A 22260-nucleotide genomic window follows, 5' to 3' on the forward strand; every position below is an offset into this window, starting at 1 on the left:
TGCCTCTACAGCCGTTCATAACAGCGACAGTGTTTCCGGTTCAGGATTCTGCGCACGAATTGGCCTCTCGAGTAAGTCACAAAAATTTTCGGTTCGATTCATATTGGGCGATCCGGGTGGCCAAATGATTCACTCTAACTGTCGAGAATGTGGCCTGGTGACATCGTTGTTTGGGAACACGAAGTCCACGAATGCAGATGGCCTCTAAGTAGCCGAAAATAGCCGTTTCCAGTCACTGATCGGTTCAGCTGAATCAGAGGCCCCAGTCCATTCCACGTTAACACAGGCCACACAGTTATAAGCAACCGCCAGCTGCTTGCACAGTGCCTTGTTGACAATTTGGTTCCATGGCTTCGTAAGGTCTGCGCCAGACTCGAACCCTACTAGTAGCTCGTACCAACTGAAACCGGGACTCATCTGACCAGGCCGTATTTCTCCAGAGTCCAACTGATATGGTCACGACTCAAGGAGAGGTGCTGCATGCGATGTCGTGCTGTCAGCAAAGGTACTCGCGTCTTTCGTTTGCTCTCAAAGCACATTAACGCCAACGCCACTGCCCCAACGGATACGTTCGTCTTACGTCCCACATTGATTGCTGCGATTATTTCACCCAGTGTTCCTTGTCTGTTAGTGCTGACAATTCTACACAATCGCCGCTGCTCGAATGCTCGCTCTTGACATGAAACAGAGGAGATTGTCTGACAACAATTCCTTTTGCGTTTCGAGGGCGAGAGTCGTGGGTTCCTTAACAACAATGTAACTGGTGATGAAGGCTGGGTTCGCCATTTTGGCCACAAGAAAAAAGAGAGCATCTATGATTTCCACCACAAAGGATCACCGACGCAAGAAAAGTTCACGACGATGCCATCAGTAGGCAAAGTCATGCTGACAGTGTTCTGGGATGTTGAAGGTATAGAGCAGCTGTAATTCTTGCCTGAAGGCACCACCATAAACTTTGAAAGATCTGCGAAATCCTCAGAAAACATGGAGCACGCTCACCCTTAGGAAAATGGTGCCAGAACACACACGATCGCTGCGACCTCTGCAACAGTCCGACGTCTTGGGATCACTCTCTGTTGATCCGTCATCGGCAGGGGACATCGGCTGATAAGTAATTGTCAATGTCAATGTCAATAAAATTCACCAACAGCGGTACACTTAAAGAAATTTTATTTTATTCTGAAAGCAACCAGTTTCGGTATTTCATTATACCATCTTCAGACCCAATACACCTCTATCCAAATAAACGAACTTGTCATACAAAGCCGTAAATCACTGTATACAGTGAGTTCCAATTGTATAACGACTGTAATTCACAATATCCAGTCATTTATGGCGCTTTATGACAAGTTCGTTTATTTGGATAGAGCTGTATGGGGCCTGAAGATGGCATAATGAAATGCCGAAATTGGTTTCTTTCAGAATAAAATAAATAATATCTGAAAGTACATGGATGTTGGTGAATTTTATTGACATTGACAATTTTGGGATCACTGTCATCGCTCGCCTTCATACAGTCCCACCAGATTTTCATCTGTTTCCGAAACGCAAAGAACAACTTCGCGTACTTCAGTTTGATAGTGACAGAGAGTCGCAAGCAGAGGTGAGGTTGTGGTTCTGGCGACGACCTCTAACGTTCTAGAGTGACGATATCAACTAACTGGTCTGTCGTTGAAAGAAATGTGTTCATCACCAGGGAGAATATGTAGGAATGTAGAAATGGAGAATAATGGAATGTTAGTCAAGTTTATTTCATTAAGAAGCTTTAGGAGTTTCCGGATAAAAAGTCTGGAGAGATAAGTTTTCACCACGCCCTCGTATTTACCTATTTTTGGATTTTTTTGTTTTACCTGGGAAGGTTGGGAACTTCAAGCACTAACAAGACATTCGCAGAAATTTAACAATTCAACGTGCACACTATAATAGCTGTACATAATAACAATAATAATAATAAAGCATGTTTCAAAAAAAAATTTACATATTTCGAACCCATATATTTATTAAACTGTGAGACATATAACTATGAAACTTTCGACACACTGATCTCTGAAGCTTGAATTACACATGTTCATTATGTCCTTCACCAGCGACATGAACAGTATCACATTGATACTCGATTACTGCAATACTCGGGTAAGCGCGTCCATCATCACTTATGTTATGATAGTACAAATCCAGCTCTTCAACTCTTCTAGGTTCAGTTGTAATGTTGGTGCATATGTTGTCCTTATTGAAAACCCACAGGAAGAAATCACAGGACGTCAAATCCTGTGACTGTGGAGGCCAGCTGAGGAGTGCTAACTCGCCGGCTGTTTGACGACCAATCCAACAGCTCGATTGACTTTCATTCAGTTATTCACTCACTTGGTGCCTCTAGTGAAGGGGTGCCCTGTTTTGTTGAAATATGAAGTTATCCTCATTGAACCTCGGAAATAATGAGATTTGTAATATAGCAAGATACTGCTGGTTATTAAACGTGTTTCCATCAAAGAATAATGGGATATCGCACGAAACACAGTTATTTTGAGTGAATCTCGTGCATGTTCAGTATGTGCGTGTGGGTTCTGTAGACCCCAAATTCGAACATTATGTTCGTTTCTTTTCCAACTAAGGCGGAAAGTCGCTTCGTCAATGAACACGATGTAGTGTGCTAAAATGCTATCATTGTCAATAGCATTCTGAAGCTCCTCAGAAAATGCCATCCGTTTACATTTGTCGTAATGACGAAGCAGCTGTAACTTGTACGACTTCACAACCAGTCGACATCTAAAACTGAAGCCTGGTAGTCAAGGGAAGGCAGGTTTCGGTTACGATTGTGTACGGGGCCGTAAACAGTTACTATTGGTTGCCTTTTAATGTTACTCACAATTTATTCCAACCCAGTATTCCAGACTCAACAATAAATAAAAACCCCACACGTTATTAATGAAGGAATAAACAACTGTGTAAATAATAGTGTTTTCAGTCGGTTACAATCTAGCAAACCACCATTAAATAGAGATACAGCAGATAATGTTTTAAAAACAAGCAACTGTGATGTGGTCAAAAGGAATGGCAATAAATTAAGAGTTGTTTAAAACTCGCTGCAACTTACAAATTACAGGTATTGAAATATTAAAGGCAAGTTGCCACAAACACAGCAGAAGGCATCAGAAGCCAGGAATGGCAGTAAATAAGGTTTTAAACGCTTACTGCTAAAATACAAATACCAAATTAGAATTTTAAGGCAAATGACCACAATCATGGCTGAAGGTCTTACACGGCAATTTTATAAAAAATTTAGAAACCTGCTGTAAAACAGCAAATACAATAGCAAAGGTTAATTAAAAAAAATAAAAAAAAAACAAGCAACTGATCACCAAACGGGTGAAATAAGATGATAGTAAATTTTCTAACACAATGCTTAACATCAACTGAACACTACACTGCTAGATTTATTCCAGAAGACGACCAGAACTATTAACTAGGCAGGGAAGTATCTTCGATTGATCTGTGGAAGAAAGTGTTCTCTCCACGCCCTCCTGGACGTGCAGCGTCCACATTTACCCTCACGCTACAAATCGCAGCGACTAATACAAAAACTTTACTTCCCACAAGATGGGTCATAAATCTGCGAGCGAATCATCTGCTGGAGCTCCTTTCAAAAGATTTTTTGAAAGTTTCCATTTCCCTTCCTATATCATTAACTCTCCGGCAACCAAAAAAAGCATCTCTGCCTTTCGGCCTGGAGCGTGCGCCAGCATTTCCTGGACGACCATCGTTTGTGACCCCGCACATTGTCTCGCACTAAAAGTATGTCTTTTCCCCTCGTTCCGCCGCTGTTTCTACAGGTACGCTATTTCGACATAGAAACCTCCCTCCTCCTTTTTCCGCACTTTGGGGGCTCTGCGGCCTCCAGCATTGTAAACTGCCGCGTCAACGCTTTGCTCTTTCTCAGGGCAGTAAAGGTCCAACCCTGCAGGACATTTCTAAGGAATGCGTGGTCCGCTTCGCCCTTTCTGTCAGTACTCAGCTCCCAGACATGCAACACTACAGAAAATGTTAGTGCGTGGTGCGTGGGTTAACAGCACAATTCGGAGAATGCTCAGTAAGCAAAGGCAGTTGCACTCGCGGTACAAGAAAGATCGGGAGAATGTGGACAGGCAAAAGTTAGTAGAGATTCGTGCTGCTGTAAAAAGAGCGATGCGCGAAGCATTCAGCCACTACCACCGTCACACCTTAGCAAAAGATCTTGCTGAAAACCCAAGGAAATTCTGGTCTTTCGTAAAATCGGTAAGCGGGTCGAAGGCTTCCATCCACTCACTCACTGATCAGTCTGGCCTGGCAACGGAAGACAGCAAAACAAAAGCTGAAATTTTAAATTCAGCATTTGAGAAATCTTTCACGCAGGAGGATCGTACAAACATAGCGCCGTTTGAGTCTCGTACAGATTCCCGTATGGAGGACATAGTGATATACATCCCTGTGGTTGTGAAGCAGCTGAATGGGTTGAAAATAAATAAATCGCCAGGTCCTTGATGGAATTCCTATTCGGTTTTACAGAGAGTACTCTACTGCATTGGCTCATTACTTAGCTTGCATTTATCGCGAATCTCTTGCCCAACGTAAAGTCCCGAGCGACTGGAAAAAAACCCAGGTGACACCTGTATATAAGAAGGTTAGAAGGACGGATCCTCAAAATTAGAGACCAATATCCTTAACATCAGTTTGTTGCAGGATTCTCGAACATATTCTCAGTTCGAATATAATGAATTTCCTTGAGACAGAGAAGTTGCTGTCCATGCATCAGCACGGCTTTAGAAAGCATCGCTCCTGCGAAACGCAACTCGCACTTTTTTCTCATGATATCTTGCGAACCATGGATGAAGGTTATCAGACGGATGCCATATTCCTTGACTTCCGGAAAGCGTTTGACTCGGTGCCCCACTGCAGACTCCTAACTAAGGTACGAGCATATGGGATTGGTTCCCAAGTATGTGAGTGGCTTCTCAAGTAATAGAACCCAGTACGTTGTCCTCGATTGTGAGTGTTCATCGGAGGTGAGGGTATCATCTGGTGTGCCCCAGGGAAGTATGGTAGGTCCACTGTTGTTTTCTATCTACATAAATGATCTTTTGGACAGGGTGGATAGCAATGCGCGGCTGTTTGCTGATGATGCTGTGGTGTACGGGAAGGTGTCATCGTTGAGTGACTGTAGGAGGATACAAGATGACTTGGACAGGATTTGTGACTGGTGTAAAGAATGGCAGCTAACTCTAAATATACACTCCTGGAAATGGAAAAAAGAACACATTGACACCGGTGCGTCAGACCCACCATACTTGCTCCGGACACTGCGAGAGGGCTGTACAAGCAATGATCACAAGCACGGCACAGCGGACACACCAGGAACCGCGGTGTTGGCCGTCGAATAGCGCTAGCTGCGCAGCATTTGTGCACCGCCGCCGTCAGTGTCAGCTACTTTGCCGTGGCATACGGAGCTCCATCGCAGTCTTTAACACTGGTAGCATGCCGCGACAGCGTGGACGTGAACCGTATGTGCAGTTGACGGACTTTGAGCGAGGGCGTATAGTGGGCATGCGGGAGGCCGGGTGGACGTACCGCCGAATTGCTCAACACGTGGGGCGTGAGGTCTCCACAGTACATCGATGTTGTCGCCAGTGGTCGGCGGAAGGTGCACGTGCCCGTCGACCTGGGACCGGACCGCAGCGACGCACGGATGCACGCCAAGACCGTATGATCCTACGCAGTGCCGTAGGGGACCGCACCGCCACTTCCCAGCAAATTAGGGACACTGTTGCTCCTGGGGTATCGGCGAGGACCATTCGCAACCGTCTCCATGAAGCTGGGCTACGGTCCCGCACACCGTTAGGCCGTCTTCCGCTCACGCCCCAACATCGTGCAGCCCGCCTCCAGTGGTGTCGCGACAGGCGTGAATGGAGGGACGGATGGAGACGTGTCGTCTTCAGCGATGAGAGTCGCTTCTGCCTTGGTGCCAGTGATGGTCTTATGCGTGTTTGGCGCCGTGCAGGTGAGCGCCACAATCAGGACTGCATACGACCGAGGCACACAGGGCCAACACCCGGCATCATGGTGTGGGGAGCGAACTCCTACACTGGACGTACACCACTGGTGATCGTCGAGGGGACACTGAATAGTGCACGGTACATCCAAACCGTCATCGAACCCATCGTTCTACCATTCCTAGACCGGCAAGGGAACTTGCTGTTCCAACAGGACAATGCACGTCCGCATGTATCCCGTGCCACCCAACGTGCTCTAGAAGGTGTAAGTCAACTACCCTGGCCAGCAAGATCTCCGGATCTGTCCCCCATTGAGCATGTTTGGGACTGGATGAAGCGTCGTCTCACGCGGTCTGCACGTCCAGCACGAACGCTGGTCCAACTGAGGCGCCAGGTGGAAATGGCATGGCAAGCCGTTCCACAGGACTACATCCAGCATCTCTACGATCGTCTCCATGGGAGAATAGCAGCCTGCATTGCTGCGAAAGGTGGATATACACTGTACTAGTGCCGACATTGTGCATGCTCTGTTGCCTGTGTCTATGTGCCTGTGGTTCTGTCAGTGTGATCATGTGATGTATCTGACCCCAGGAATGTGTCAATAAAGTTTCCCCTTCCTGGGACAATGAATTCACGGTGTTCTTATTTCAATTTCCAGGAGTGTAGATAAATGTAAATTAATTCAGATGAATAGAAAAAAGAATCCAGTAATGTTTGAATACTCCATTAGTAGGATAGCGCTTGACACAGTCACGTCGATTAAATATTTGGGCGCAACATTGCAGGGCGATATGAAGTGGGAGAAGCATGTAATGGCAGTTGTGGGGAAGGCGGATAGTCGTCTTCGGTTCATTGGTAGAATTTTGGGAAGATGTGGTTCATCTGTAAAGGAGACCGCTTATAAAACACTAATACGACCTATTCTTGAGTACTGCTCGAGCGTTTGGGATCCGTATCAAGTCGGATTGAGGAAGGACATAGAAGCAATTCAGAGGCGGGCTGCTAGATTTGTTATTGGTAGGTTTGATCATCACACGAGTGTTACGGAAATGCTTCGGGAACTCGGGTGGGAGCCTCTAGAGGAAAGGGGGCGTTCTTTTCGTGAATCGCTACTGAGGATATTTAGAAAACCAGCATTTGAGGCTGACTGCAGTACAATTTTACTGCCGCCAACTTACATTTCGCGGAAAGACCACAAAGATAAGATAAGAGAGATTAGGACTCGTACATATAGGCAGTCATTTTTCCCTAATTCTGTTTGGGTGTGGAACAGGGAGAGAAATAAATGGTTCAAATGGCTCTGAGCACTATGGGACTTAACTTCTCAGGTCAGCAGTCTCCTAGAACTTAGAACTACTTAAACCTAACTAACCTATCACACACATCCATGCCCGAGGCAGGATGTGAACCTGCGACCGTAGCGGTCGCGTGGTTCCAGACAAACGCCTAGAACCGCTCGGCCATATCGGCCGGCAATGGCAGACAATTATGGGTTTCGAGGACGTGATCCTTTAATCGTGTTGAGCCAGGATATTTTCGGGCGCGGAACGATAAATCACAGCATCGATAGGCCGCGATCCCGCCAATGTCGGCAATTCTAACACGCGTTGGTGGAGTTTCTCCTTTTTGTAGAAGGCATACCGGAAATTTCTCACTGACAAGAAACATTCATCTTCGATTTCTCAGTACGAAACCCTCTACATAGTATTTTCTTATAAACAGAGTGTATGCTGAAATGCTGCTCATTTGCACATCAAAGCAAGTAAACCACTTTATACCAGTCTGAGGATTGTTATGAAACAGCAGTGTATTCGAAGTAGTTTTATTGTACCCAGTGCCGCCGTTGTTTGCACAGTGCACACTTATCCGCAAAAAAGTGAAATGCGTGGAAGCCGTAAAAACATTACCTCTACAGCAAGCGCTAGTACACGCAGTCAGTGTAGAAAGAGTATTAGCTACAACGTGAACTGACGGGTGCCTGACACTTAGGTACCCAGCACTACTGTAGTGGGAAAAGATAGGTAGTGTAATGTTCTACATCTGCATCTGTACTGCCGGCCGATGTGGCCGAGCGGTTGTAGGAGCTTCAGTCTGGAACCGCGCGTCCGATCGGTCGCAGGTTCGAATCCTGCCTCGCGCATGGATGTGTGTGATGTCCTTAGGTTAGTTCAAAAATGTTCAAATGTTCAACTGCTAAGGTCATCAGTCCCTAAGCTTACACACTACTTAACCTAAATTATCCTAAGGACAAGCACACACACCCATGCCCGAGGGAGGACTCGAACCTCCGCCGGGACCAGCCGCACAGTCCATGACTGCAGCGCCTTTAGACCGATCGGCTAATCCCGCGCGGCCCCTTAGGTTAATTAGGTTTAAGTAGTTTTAAGTTCTAGGGGACTGATGAACTCAGATGTTAAAATGTTAAGTCTTCTAGTGCTCGGTGCCATTTGAACCCTTTTTTTTTTTTTTTTTTTTTTTTTTTTTAGCATCTGTTCCCTGTAAACAACAGAGAAGTGCATGGCACATTGTACGTCCCGTTGTCCCAGTTATTAGGGTTTCTTCCCGCCCCATTCACATATGGAGCGCGGGAAGAATGCTTGTTTATCTCTGAAAATAAACTTAAAAATGCTGGTAAGTCCCATTGGGAATACAGATCCAGACGGTATTGAATCCTTTATTGTGCTCATGGCGCTTTTCGGGCGTAGCCCATCATCAGAGACGTGGCTACAAAAGCAAAAAGTGAAAATCATTATACGATACAATACAGCTTTACCAAAGAAATGAGGTTACACAAATTTAAAATTAAATTAACTGCACACAGTTTTGAAGAACATAAGCGCATACCATCTAAGATCAACATACACATTGACAAGGACGCTGAATAATGTCTGTAGAAATGTCAAGCATAATATGTGCCGTCGTATACAAGAAACTGACCTAACCAGTGGATGATTACGGTTCACAGTGTCAAGGCAAGGCTAACGGAGCTTTAAGGTAAGCTCGTATCGCCAGGAGGCAGCACTTTTGGTGTCGTGTAAAATCGAAATTTCAGTATAAAATAATAATAGGTCAATCAGCACTAATGTGGAAGAAGATCAGTTGTAAAACCAGTATAGCCGTACGGGATAATCCATTTACAACAACGTCATACAGAACCACATTTGGTAAGATTTCTTCGTAATTTCAGTAGAAGATATCACATCTGACAGTTAATTAAAATAATTGTTTTCCACTACAACAAAATTAAGTAAAATAATTATTTTGTATTTACTAGCACAGTTGAGCAAGTAAGTCAATAGTAAAATATAGTACAATGGTGCAGGTTTCATAAAACAAACATATTGTTACATGACATCTTTACGTTTGCAATATGGCTTAAGAGAAATAGTTCACTAACAAGATTAATGTGGTCATTAAGAGTTACGTAACAGAGAGAAACTTAAACGAAAGAATAGCTGCGTGAAGAGACTTATTGTTTTCTTCCTGCCGTTACGTAAATAATTCGAAAAATCAAACAACCACTTATGACTGCTTGAAATCTGGTCATTTATTGTAAGTTCTGGGTCTACCTGATTACTGACAAACATTTCAATTTTTTCTGGAAATCCAGTACTATACCGTCATGACAAAAATGTTAAATAGACATATCTTCTTCAATGCTTTTAAGCCGATGTTGGTTCTCCGTTAAATGATACAACAGTACTTGCGTGCCCATGTTCACGAAATCTAATTTGAAACTCCCTTCCAGTTGCACGATATAATATTTCGTACACGAATCGCAGAAAATCTTATAGACACCTGCTTTACAGAATTTATTCTGTGATGGTTCTAAGCTAAGTCTCAACAATTTACCCAGTTTATTACCCGTTCGAAACCACACTATAATATTATACTTGTCGAAGACATTTGCTCTTCTGACATGGACCAATAGTATGATAACGAAATATCCTTTTCCGCCTCCATGTTAACCACCACTTTCTTTTTTACTCTGCTAAAAATTTGTCTCCCAATCCTCCTGATCGCCGCCTAACTAAAGCCATTAGCCTCTCCGGCCTGAGGAATCAAGTCAGTTTCCTTCTCAATCACACATTTAGAGCAACCAAGACAACTGTTCCTTTCTTAAGCGATACTGCAAACGTAAAGATGAATGTTAACAATGTGTTTGTTTAAAACTTCCTGCCAGATTAAAACTGTGTGTCGGACCGAGACTCGAACACGGGACCTTTGCCTTTCGCGGGCAAGTGCTCTACCAGTCTGTTTGTTTTATGAAACCTACAGTATTTGACTGTGTTTTGCTGTTGACTTTATTGCACAACTGTGCTGGTAAAAACGAAATAATTATGTTAGTTAATTTTTTAGTGAAAAAACATAACTTCAATTATCTTTGTGTCGGATATGACGCCCTGTACTGAAATTACGAGCAAATCAAACCGAGTGCGGTTCTACACTGAAGCGCCAAGGAACTGGCATAAGCACGCGTATTCAATTTGAGAGATATGTAAACAGGCAGAAAACAAGTACGCCTACATCTACATGGATACTCTGCAAATTACATTTGTGCCTGGCGGAGGGTTTATCGAACCACCTTCACAATTCCCTATTATTCCAATCTCATACAGCGCGCGGGAAGAACAAACACCTATAAGAAGGCGCGGTCGATAACACCTATGTAAGACAAAAAGTGTCTGGCGCAGTTGTTACATCGATCTCTGCTGCTACAATGACAGGTTATCAAGATCTGAGCCGGCCACTGTGGCCGAGGGGTTCTAGGCGCTTCAGTCTGGAACCGTGCAACGGCTATGGTCGCAGATTCTAATCCTGAACCGGGCACGGATGTCTGTGATGTCCTTAGGTTAGTTAGGTTTAAGTAGTTCTAAGTTCTAGGGGACTGATAACCTCAGATGTTAAGTCCCATAGCGCTCAGAGCCACTTAAACCATTTTTTTTATCAAGATTTGAGTTTGAACGTAGTGTTATAGTCGGCGCATGAGCGGTTGGATACAGAATCTCCGAGGTACCGATGAAGTGGAGATTTTCCCGTTTGACCATTTCACGAATGTGTCGTGAATATCAAGAATCCGGTGAAACATCAAATCTCCGATCTCGCTGAGGTCGGAAAAAGATCCTGCAAGAACAGGATCACCGACGATTGAAGAAAGTCGTTCAATGTGACAGAAGTGCAACCCTTCCTTACGTTGCTGCAGATTTCAATGCTGGGCCATCAACAAGTGTCAACCATTCAACGAAACATCATCGATACGAGCTTTCGGAGCAGAAGGCCCACTCGTGTATCCTTAATGACTGCACGATACAAAGCTTTACGCTTCGCCTGAACCCGTCAAAACCGACATTGGACTGTTGATGACTGGAAACATGTTGCCTGGTCGGACGAGTCTCGTTTCAAATTGTATTGAGCGGATGGATGTGTACCGGTATGGAGACAACCTCAAGAATCCATGGACCCTGCATCTCAGCAGGGGACTGTTCAAGCTGGCGGAGGCTCTGTAATGATGTGGGGCTGGTGCAGTTGAAGTGATATGGGACCCCTGATACGTCTCTGACAGGTGACAAGTACGTAATCATCCTATCTGATCACCTGCATCCATTCATGTCCATTGTGCATTCCGGCGGCCTTGTGCAATTCCAGCAGGACAATGCGACACCGCACATGTCCAGAACTGCTACAGAAAGGCTCCAGGAACACTCTTCTGAGTTTAAACACTTTCGTTGGCCACCAAACTCCACAGATATGGACGTTATTGAATATATCTGAGATGCCTTTGTAACGTACTGTTCAGAAGAGATCTCCACGACCTCTTACGCTTACGGATTTATGGACAGACCTGCAGAATTCGTGGTGTGAGTTCCCGCCAGCACTACTTCAGACATTAGTCGAGTCCACGCCACGTTGTGATGCGGCACTCCTGCGTGCTCGTGCGGGCGCTACACGATATTAGGCAGGTGTGCCTATTTCTTTGCTTTTTTAGTGTATATGACGTTGTTGTAAACGGAATATCTTGACTATTACACTGTTTTTACAATTGACCTTACTTATTAGTGCTGATTGAGCTGTTTCGGCCGGCCGAAGTGGCCGAGCGGTTCTAGGCGCTACAATCTGGAACCGCGCGACCGCTACGGTCGCAGGTTCGAATCCTGCCTCGGGAATGGATGTGTGTGATGTCCTTAAGTTAGGTTTAAGTAGTTCTAGGGGATTGATGACCTCAGAAGTTAAGTCCCATAGTGCTCAGAGCCTTTTTTTTTTTTTTTTTTGCTGTTTCGATTTTCGCATCAGAAGTGCTGCCCTCAAGCGATAAGAGCTTAAGTTATGGTGCCCTAAGACTGTAACTGTAGTCAGCCACTAGCTAGGGCCATTTCCCGTACGCGATAGCACGTGGTACGCTTGGTATTTGTATTGACATTATTTAACGTCCTTGTCAATGGATATAATGATCTTAGATGGTATCTGCTTATATTCTTCTCGACGTCTTTGTCTTCCACCAGTCATCTAATGCTCTAGACGTTGACGAGACGTCAACATTCCATCTTCATCGAAATACTATCCACTAAAACATAAAAACAGTGAAACTTCCTGGCAAATTAAAACTGTGTGCCGGACCGACACGAAATTGGGAACTTTGCCTTTCCCGGGCAAGTGCTCCACCATCTGAGATACCCAAGCACGACTCACCCCACCTCCTCACAGCTTTGTTTCCGCCAGTACCTCGTCTCCTACCTTCAGCTGTGACGACGGGGCGTGAGTCGCGCTTGGGTAGCTCAGACAGCGTCAGGCAAAGGTCCCGAGTTCGAGTCTCGGTCCGGCACACAGTTTTAAATGGCTCTGAGCATTATGGGACTTAACTTCTGAGGTCATCAGTCCCCTAGAACTTAGAACTACTTAAACCTAACTAACCTAAGGACAGCACACACATCCATGCCCGAGGCAGGATTCGAACCTGCGACCGTAGCGGTCACGCGGTTCCAGACTGTAGCGCCTAGAACCGTTCGGTAGTTTTAATCTGCCAGGAAGTTCCATATCAGCGCACACTCCGCTGCAAAGTGAGAATCTCATTCATAAAAACAGTGATTGTAGAACCGTGTACTATTCAGTCGTGAATACAATCAATGACACTGCAGTCTCCAGTGTCGCAGTAGAAAGGAAGTTTCTGGTTGACGCACTGTTACTCCATCTGTTTCAGCTCGAGAGAGCTCCAGGATAAACTCCTGGACGTGGCAGGAGTGGCGGTGCGGCTAAGGCCAGTGGAGGCTCCGGATCTCGCGTTTCTGCAGTGTTTGCGCAGATCTTGTGATCCATTAGCGCGCCCCCTGCCCCAGTGTCGCATTCTCGCCCACCCGGCTTCGTTCCTGTCAGCAATGGCAGTGCTTGGATTACAAGAGAAACTATAAACAGACCTCTTCCCACGTGAAGTGTCAGTTTCTTCAGTACCCTCAAGTCCTCCGTCACGTAAATCTGTTTAGTAACAGGTCTACCATTCATTGTGCGCCAGTATAGCGAAATCTTATCTACTAGGCATAGCTGGGCACAAGACCGTTAATCAGTTAATCATTAAAGAAGTTAACTTTTCGAGTAACAATTTAACTTTTAAGTTATTTTAACAATTTTAATGGATTTTTTTAACTTCGCTCACTGTCTTTGAGTCCGACAATCGTTAATTAAGTATCTACTATTTGTGACAGAAATGACACCGTGCCACCTACGGAAATCATGATTTGATAAGTTTGAGTCATGTAGGCGTGTTGCTACGCTAGGATGCGCGTGACTGACATAAACAATCGAGAGCGAGCGAGAACAACTAGGTGCTGGCTATTTGTTGCTGTTTATTTACTGACTTCGCGTTAAGTACTACTTTTTTTTAGTGGATTGACTGTGGAAACTACATCGTGAGATCGGATTTTAGCTCCACAAATAATGAAAGTCCGTGGCCGCATTTAGATTATTACGTGAACTTCATATACAGGTCGAGAGAACAAATACTTTGCAAAAAGCAAAAAACCACTTCGAGCCTTAACAATTTCAAACAACTATGAGGAGCGCATATGTTCAGTTTGAAGAAACAGGGGGAGGAGGGGGGCAGGGTCAGGTAGGGGAAAGGCAAAATCTTGGGTATTCAGGTGTCGACTTCGGATAAAGTAGCAGTAATCCGACAAAAAGAATACGACAGAGAAACAGTGGAGAGCCTTTCGGCATTGCAGCAGTTGGCAGCGCTGTGTCTCAAGCTACAGTGGACCAATGTATAGTAAACCCTTTTGTTATGAACATGATTCCTTTACATGTCGTCGAATTGAAGTCATTTGAAAAGCTGACAACCGCTTTAAAATCCAGTAAATTTCGAGGAGAAAATTGGACAGAAGCATCGATGATGAGCACATTTGATTTTAACTATCTTCGATGTCCTACCTAAACATCTCCAACCGAAACGTTTTTATGTAACCAACGGTAATATGTTCGGTTCCCTAGCTCACTTACTACACACACAACATAATGCTTACTGCTATGAGTAAATGATAAACGATTGACTTAAACTTCCGATAAGTAACGCTTTAAAGTTTAACGAAATTACTTTTTTAGTAACTGATTAACGATTAGTGAAGTGAACTTATTGATTAACACTGGCCAGTTATTTGACTAGGAATCTTAAAGGATTTGAGCCCTACGCATGTGTTTCTATAAAACAACGTGTACAAAGGGTGAGCAACTAAGACAGTGTACCTCAAAAATGTCTACATCTACGTCTATAAATCCATCTACATCAACATAGATACTCCCAAACTCACCGTAAGGTGCGTTACGGAGAGTACCCTGTACCACTACTTGTCATTTCCTTTCCTGTTCCGAGCGCAAATACAGTGAGAGAAAAACGACTGTCTGTATGTCTCGTGTCTTACCTTCGTGGTGCTTACGCGCAACATACACTACTGGCCATTAAAATTGCTACACCACGAAGATGACGTGCTACAGACACGAAATTTAACCGACAGGAAGATGATGCTGTGAATGCAGATGATTAGCTTTTCAGAGCATTCACACAAGGTTGGCGCCGGTGGCGACACCGACAACGTGCTGACATGAGGAAAGTTTCCAACCCATTTCTCATACACAAACAGCAGTTAAACAGCGTTGCCTGGTGAAACGTTGTTGTGATGGCTGGTCTAAGGAGGAGAAATGCGTACCATCACGTTTCCGACTTTGATAAAGGTCGGATTGTAGCCTATCGTGATTGCGGTTTATCGTATCGCGACATTTCTGCTCGCGTAGGTCGAGATCCAATGACTGTTAGCAGAATATGGAATCGGTGGGTTCAGGGGGAGGGGGGGTAATACAGAACGCCGTGCTGGTTCCCAACGGCCTCGTTTCACTAGCAGTCGAGATGACAGACATCTTATCCACATGCCTGTAACGGATCGTGCAGCCTCGTCTCGATCCCTGAGTCAAAAGATGGGGATGTTTGCAAGAGAACAACCATTTGCACGAACAGTTCGACGACGTTTGCAGCAGCATGGACTAACAGATCGGAGACCATGGCTGAGGTTACCATTGACGCTGCATCACAGACAGGAGCGCTTGCGATGGTGTACTCAACGACGAACCTGGGTGCACGAATGGCAAAACGTCATTTTTTCGGATGAATCCAGGTTCTGTTTATAGCATCATGATGGTCTCATCCGTGTTTGGCGACATTGCGGTGAACGCACATTGGAAGTGTGTACTCGTCATCGCCATACTGGCGTATCACCCGGCGTGATGGTATGGGGTGCCGTTGGTTACACGTCTCGGTCACCTCTTGTTCGCATTGACGGCACTTTGAACACTGGACGTTACATTTCAGATGTATTACGACCAGTGGCTCTACCCTTCATTCGATCTGTGCGAAACCCTACATTTCAGCAGGATGATGCAGGACCGCATGTTGCAGGTCCTGTACGGGCCTTTCTGGATACAGAAAATGTTCGACTGCTCCCCTGGCCAACACATTCTCCAGATCTCTCACCAACTGAAAACGTCTGGTCAATGGTGGCCCGAGCAACCGGCTTGTCACAATACGCCAGTCACTACTCTTGATGAACTGTGGTATCGTGTTGAAGCTGCCTGGGCAGCTGTACCTGTACACGCCATCCAAGCTCTGACTCAATGCCCAGGCGTATCAAGGCCATTATTATGGCCAGACGTGGTTATTCTGGGTACTGATTTCTCAGGATCTATGCACCCAAATTGTGTGCAAATGTAATCAAATGTCATTTCTAGTATAATATATCTGTCCAATGACTGCCCGTTTATCATCTGCATTTCTTCTTGGTGTAGCAATTTTAATGGCCAGTGGTCTATGTTGGCAGCAGTAGAATCGTTTGGCAGTCAGCTTCAAATGCCAGTTCTCTACTTTTTCTCAATAGTGTTTCTTGAAAAGAACATCTCCTTGCCTCCATGGATTCCCATTTGAGGTCCCGACGCATCTCCGGAACACTTACGTGCTGTTCGAATCTACAAATGTAGCAGCCCGCCTCTCAACTGCTTCGATATCTTCCTTTAATCCGACCTGTTAACGATCTCAAACACTCGAGCAGCACTCAAGAATAGGTCGCACCAGCGTCCCATACGCGGTCTCCTTTGTGAGTGAACGACTTTTTCCTAAAATTCTCCCCATAAACTCTCCTTCCCTACCACTGCCCTTACATACTCGTTCCATTTCATACGGTTGTGCAACGTTAGGCCCAGATATTTACTGTGTCAAGCAAGACACTAGTAACACTGTAACTGAACGTTACGGGTTTGTTCTACCTACTCATCCACATTAATTATATTTTTCCACATTTAGAACTATCTGCTATTCATCACGCCAATTAGAAATTTTTTTCTAAGTCGTCTTGTATCTTCCTACAGTCACTCAGCGTCATCACCTTATTGTACATCACAGAATCATCAGCGAACGATCGCTGATTGCTGCCCATCCTGCCCGCTAAATCATTTATGTGTAGTGAGAATAACAACAGTCCTATCACACTTCCCTGGGGCACTTCTGATGATACCCTTGTCTCTGAGCCAGCAGGCGTGGCCGAGCGGTTCTAGGCGCTTCAGTCTGGAACCGCGCGACCGCTACTGTCGCAGGTTCGAATCCTGCATCGGGCAAGGATGTATGTGATGTCCTTAGGTTTAAGCAGTTCTAAGTTCTAGGGGACTGATTACCTCAGATGTTGAGTCCCATGGTGCTCAGAGCCATTTGAACCTTGTCTCTGAAGAACATTAGCCATCGAGGAAAACGTGCTGGGTTCTATTACTTAAGAAGTCTTCGAGAGACTCACATGTTTGTGAACTTGTTCCGTATGCTTGTACCTAGCGAGGTGGCGCAGTGTTTAGCACACTGAACTCGCTTTCGGGAGGACGACGATTCATATCCACGCCCGGCCGTCCTGATTTAGCTTTTCCGTGATTTCCCTAAATCGCTTCAACCAAATGCCGGGATGGTTCCTTCGATAGGACACGGACGATTTCCTTCGCCATCCTTCCCCAATCCGATGGGACCGATGAACTCGCTGTTTGGTCCCCTCCCCCAAACCAACCAACCAACCGTATGCTTGTAAACAGGATGCAATGGGACGCCTTCTCAAATGCTTTCCGGAAATCTAGAAATATGTAATTGCCTGTAGTTAGTAGTATATAATGCGAGATGAGGGCAAAGTGAGTTTCACCCATGGAATGCTTTCGTGGACATAAGCTTCTCTGTCTCAAGAATGTTTATTGTAGTCGAACTGAGAATATGTTCAAGGATTCTGGAAACAGTGTACATTTCGAGGTGTGGTTTTAGCTAAAGTAGACAATGTATGAATTTCCTGATGTAGTCATGTAATTTTGACCGTTTACAGCTGCCGAATTTATGAACTTCGTACTTTTTTCTACAGCGGTAGAAAGATGCATCGAAGAACTTTTGACATATACATACGGGGTCCTGCTGCAAAGTAATGCGTCCGAATTTATGTGGAAATTCTTAAAGTTTTTTAAATAAAACAAATTTTATTGACGTTCTGAATATTAATTTTTCGTTACATATTTATTTCTCAACAGAGTCACCCTGGCGAGGAACATATTTCTCTCAACGAGAGACCAGTTTCTGGCTCATGGATCCTGCCCTGGCATGGGACTCATGGTGCTCAGCGTGGCTGGCACACTTCCCCCACCACCACAATAAAGTGTCTGAATGCTTGAAGGGTGGGGGGGGGGAGGGGGGGGGAGAGGTAGGGAAACTGCAAATGCGCCGCATTTAAATGGTAGTACAGTTGTACTGTATAAGAATTTCTCATTGCTCAGTAACATAGACCACAAACAAAATAAATCTACATTATCATTTCCTTTTTTTTTGTCCTATTGAAGACATAATTTTTATATTGTACAATCTGTCGGCATAGAGACGGACGCGGACAATAACACATGTTTTCGCACACAGTTTACCACGTAATCGTGAGTTACTCAGTTCCATAATCGAAAAAAAGTCTTTGTCACAAACGTGTCCATCGAAATATTCTAGCACATTTTCAACTTTATTGCAGGGAGGCGGAAGCTCTATCTCAGAAAATTAATGTAAAATTATTTGTCGTTAAAGCAGGAATTACTATGCATGTCAGTCAGTTACATATGCACATGCACATAGGCGCTTTCAACTGAAATGTCAAACTGCTTTGAAAATAGCTCGAAAACAATGTGAGATGATGTGTCTTCGAAATGTTTAGGAAACTATCTTTGTGATTCTCTTAAGGCCACACCTCATATTTTCTTTAACGACAGCAAACTTAGGGAATTGGACTGTGTGTGTCAGAACGTGAAGCCAACGTCCTTGCCCACAGTGGTAACATCGGTTCCCGTCAGATCACCGAAGTTAAGCGCTGTCAGGCTGGGCTAGCACTAGAATGGGTGACCATCCGGTCTGCTGAGCGCTGTTGATAAGCGGGGTGCACTCAGCCTTTCTGAGGCAAATTGAGGAGCTACTTGATTGAGAAGTAGCGGCTCCGGCCTCGTAAACTGACATACGGTCGGGAGAGCGGTGTGCTGACCACGTGCCCCTCCACATCCGCATCCAGTGACGCCTGTGTTTTGAGGATGACACAGCGGCCGGTCGATACCGTTGGGCCTCCCAAGACCTGTTCGGACGGAGTTAGAGTTAGTTTGTCTGAATGTGTCCCTTCTACAACGCGATTTTCTTTTTAAATGTATGACCGTCAAATCAGAAATAAGTTGTTTCTCATTTTGCGATGTCTTACTGTGTGCAGTGTGCAATCAAGGCCACTTAAAATGAGAGGTGTGCAACCCATTCCGGGTATTCAAATTTTCGTTCCTTCAATCCTTTTTCCGTCATAGATTCAACAATAGCGGCTTGTAAATCAAAAAATCGTTCCAGGCATGCCAACTGACTTAAACTAATGTACCTTGCGGTAATACGTAAAGTCTCCATATTTTTCGTTCAGTCCCATCAAAAACGGTTGAAACTGACATTGGAATATACATAAGTATGACATAACTACTAACAGAAATAAGACATTGATATTATTGCTGCAAGCTACACCTGTCCTCTCTCTCTCTCTCTCTCCCCCCCCCCCCCCCCCCTCTCTCTCTCTCTCTCTCTCTCTCTCTCTACCTCTCTGCATGTGTGTGTGTGTGTGTGTGTGTGTGTGTGTGTGTGTCATCAAGTTCAATCAAAAGCTAACATACAGTACTACTACTATTACTACTACTATTTTGATTGTCAGTTACTTGCTGTAATTCAAAACAGCGGGGATTCTTCTGCATCCGTGTTTGCAGAACTTGAAACATCCGAGTGATGGTGAAGTGCAATGGAGATTTAAGGAATTTCGGTCATCGGAGAATGTGGAGCTTGAGAGCAATACACGTCAACACCAGATTTGGTTCAGCAGTGCCAGTCTATCTGAAGGGCTATTATCAAGATTCTCGCCCATCAGTGAAGATTAACTTAACTTTCTCAACAGTGGCACTGTGTGAATGACATATGGAGGAAGAATAAACAAAGTGGACACAGCTGATTTCGAAAATAGTGGTATGAACTAACATTGTATTCATATGTGCCTAGTAAAATGCTATGTTCATAAAAATCTCAGTTCCTATATGTCAGGTATCATGCAGCGAAACTACAAGAGATATTAATGTTTACCCTCTGAAAGAAGATTGTTGTGTCTCTGTGTTTAATTTGGGTGAATGTATAGTTCTCACTTACAAAGTGATTGGATTTGGTTCCCATGTAAAAGCTTTTGCAGAAATGAATGTGGAAAAAATACAACCGCTCAAGAAGGAGTGCTTTACAGATTCAGAACACTTCGTTGCCTCTGAAGTGTGAGATAAGTAAGAATGTATTTATTACACAGAAGTTATTTTGTTTCAGCATAACAAAATTGTTGGTTGTCATATTAAGAATAATGTTATAACCAGTAATAACACAATAAATATCTCACAGCTCAAACGGTTCAAATGGCTCTGAGCACTATGGGACTTAACATCTGTGGTCATCAGTCCCCTAGAACTTAGAACTACTTAAACCTAACTGACCTAAGGACATCACACACATCCATGTCCGAGGCAGGATTCGAACCTGCGACCGTAGCAGTCGCGCAGTTCCGGACTGAAACGCCTACAACTGCTCGGTCACCGCGGCTGGCATCTCACAGCTGTACAGTTTATTAACGCAACACTGATACAAATAATTCTGTCACCAAGCGCCGACCGGATGCGAACATTTATGACACTTATATAAATTGAAGGTGATTATACCAATGTCCAGGAAGTGCAAGTGGAATCTGGAATTCCAGTGTAAACAAGTCCGCTGACATATTCAGCACAGTGAACGTTGAAGCCCAAGCCAGTATGGTAGCATGAGTCTAAAGAAACGAATGAGGATAATGTGGTGTCACCGCCAGACACCACACTTGCTAGGTGGTAGCCTTTAAATCGGCCGCGATCCGTTAGTATACGTCGGACCCGCGTGTCGCCACTATCAGTGATTGCAAACCGAGCGCCGCCACACGTCAGGTCTAGAGAGACTTCCTAGCACTCGCCCAGTTGTACAACCGACTTTGCTAGCGATGGTTCACTGACAAAACACGCTCTCATTTGCCGAGACGATAGTTTAATATAGCCTTCAGCTACGTCATTTGCTACGACCTAGCAAGGCGCCATTATCAGTTACCATTGATAGTGTGAATCATGTACCAGCAAGACCGACGTTCTTCATTAATGGATTAAAGTTGAGTATTCCACCAGCTACGTCCTTTTTTCTAAATTCTAATTTCCTTGTCCTGTTCCAGACTTCACGCCAGCCTGTGTGAGCTAAAACGCGTGCCTTTCGGCCTCCTCTAGTAACACGGTGTTGGCTCTCCTGCCAACCAAAACAGATAAAATAGCGAAATGTTAACATACCTGCTGAGACAAGAAAGAAGGAATGAAATGCGCTACACAGGAGATTAAAACGCAAGTAAAGCGACAGAAGAGCTGAAAGAAAGGCACAGGGAAATGCAACTGGCTGACTGCTTACAAAAAACATTGGTAAGCCAGTCACCCTGTCAACATATTAAAATCATGTCCCTAAAAGCCGTCCGCTGTGCCCGAGCGGTTCTAGGCGCTTCAGTCCGGAATCACGCCGCTGCTACGGTCGCAGGTTCAAATCCTGCCACGGGCATAGATGTGTGTGATGGTCTTAGGTTAGTTAGGTTTACGTAATTCTAACTCTAGGAGACTGATGACCTCAGATGTTAAGTCCCATGGTGCGTAGAGCAATTTGAACCATTTTTGTCCCTAAAATGTTGGGAAAAGTATTGGGCAATCCGCAAAAGTTTAAAAAACTAACCACATTCGTTTGAACGTTACTGAACGTAGAGGACAGATTCGTTGGCAAATCAGCCGTGGCCAGGTGATCGGAAAATAAAATATAGTTAAATAAAATGTGGCGTACTGTTATCTCTACACCACAAGCACCACACAGTAAGAATTCATGCGTCATAGGGCTGTGCCCTATGCGAAGACCAATAAGAAGAACCTCATCCCTTCAACGTGGCTGGAAGGAGGTATGCCACAGCCAAGTTGTGGGCTTTACTACACGGAGCTCTCTTCCACCCACTCGCCTTCTCATCGACACATGAGTTTGTAGTTCAACAATGACATGATAGCATGCAGAGGGATGGCACACTGAAAGAACTGAGGATCATGACATGCCTCCTTGGCTGCTATATCC

Source organism: Schistocerca piceifrons, chromosome 1 (genome assembly GCF_021461385.2).
Source record: "Schistocerca piceifrons isolate TAMUIC-IGC-003096 chromosome 1, iqSchPice1.1, whole genome shotgun sequence".
In the NCBI taxonomy this organism is placed as follows: domain Eukaryota; kingdom Metazoa; phylum Arthropoda; class Insecta; order Orthoptera; family Acrididae; genus Schistocerca; species Schistocerca piceifrons.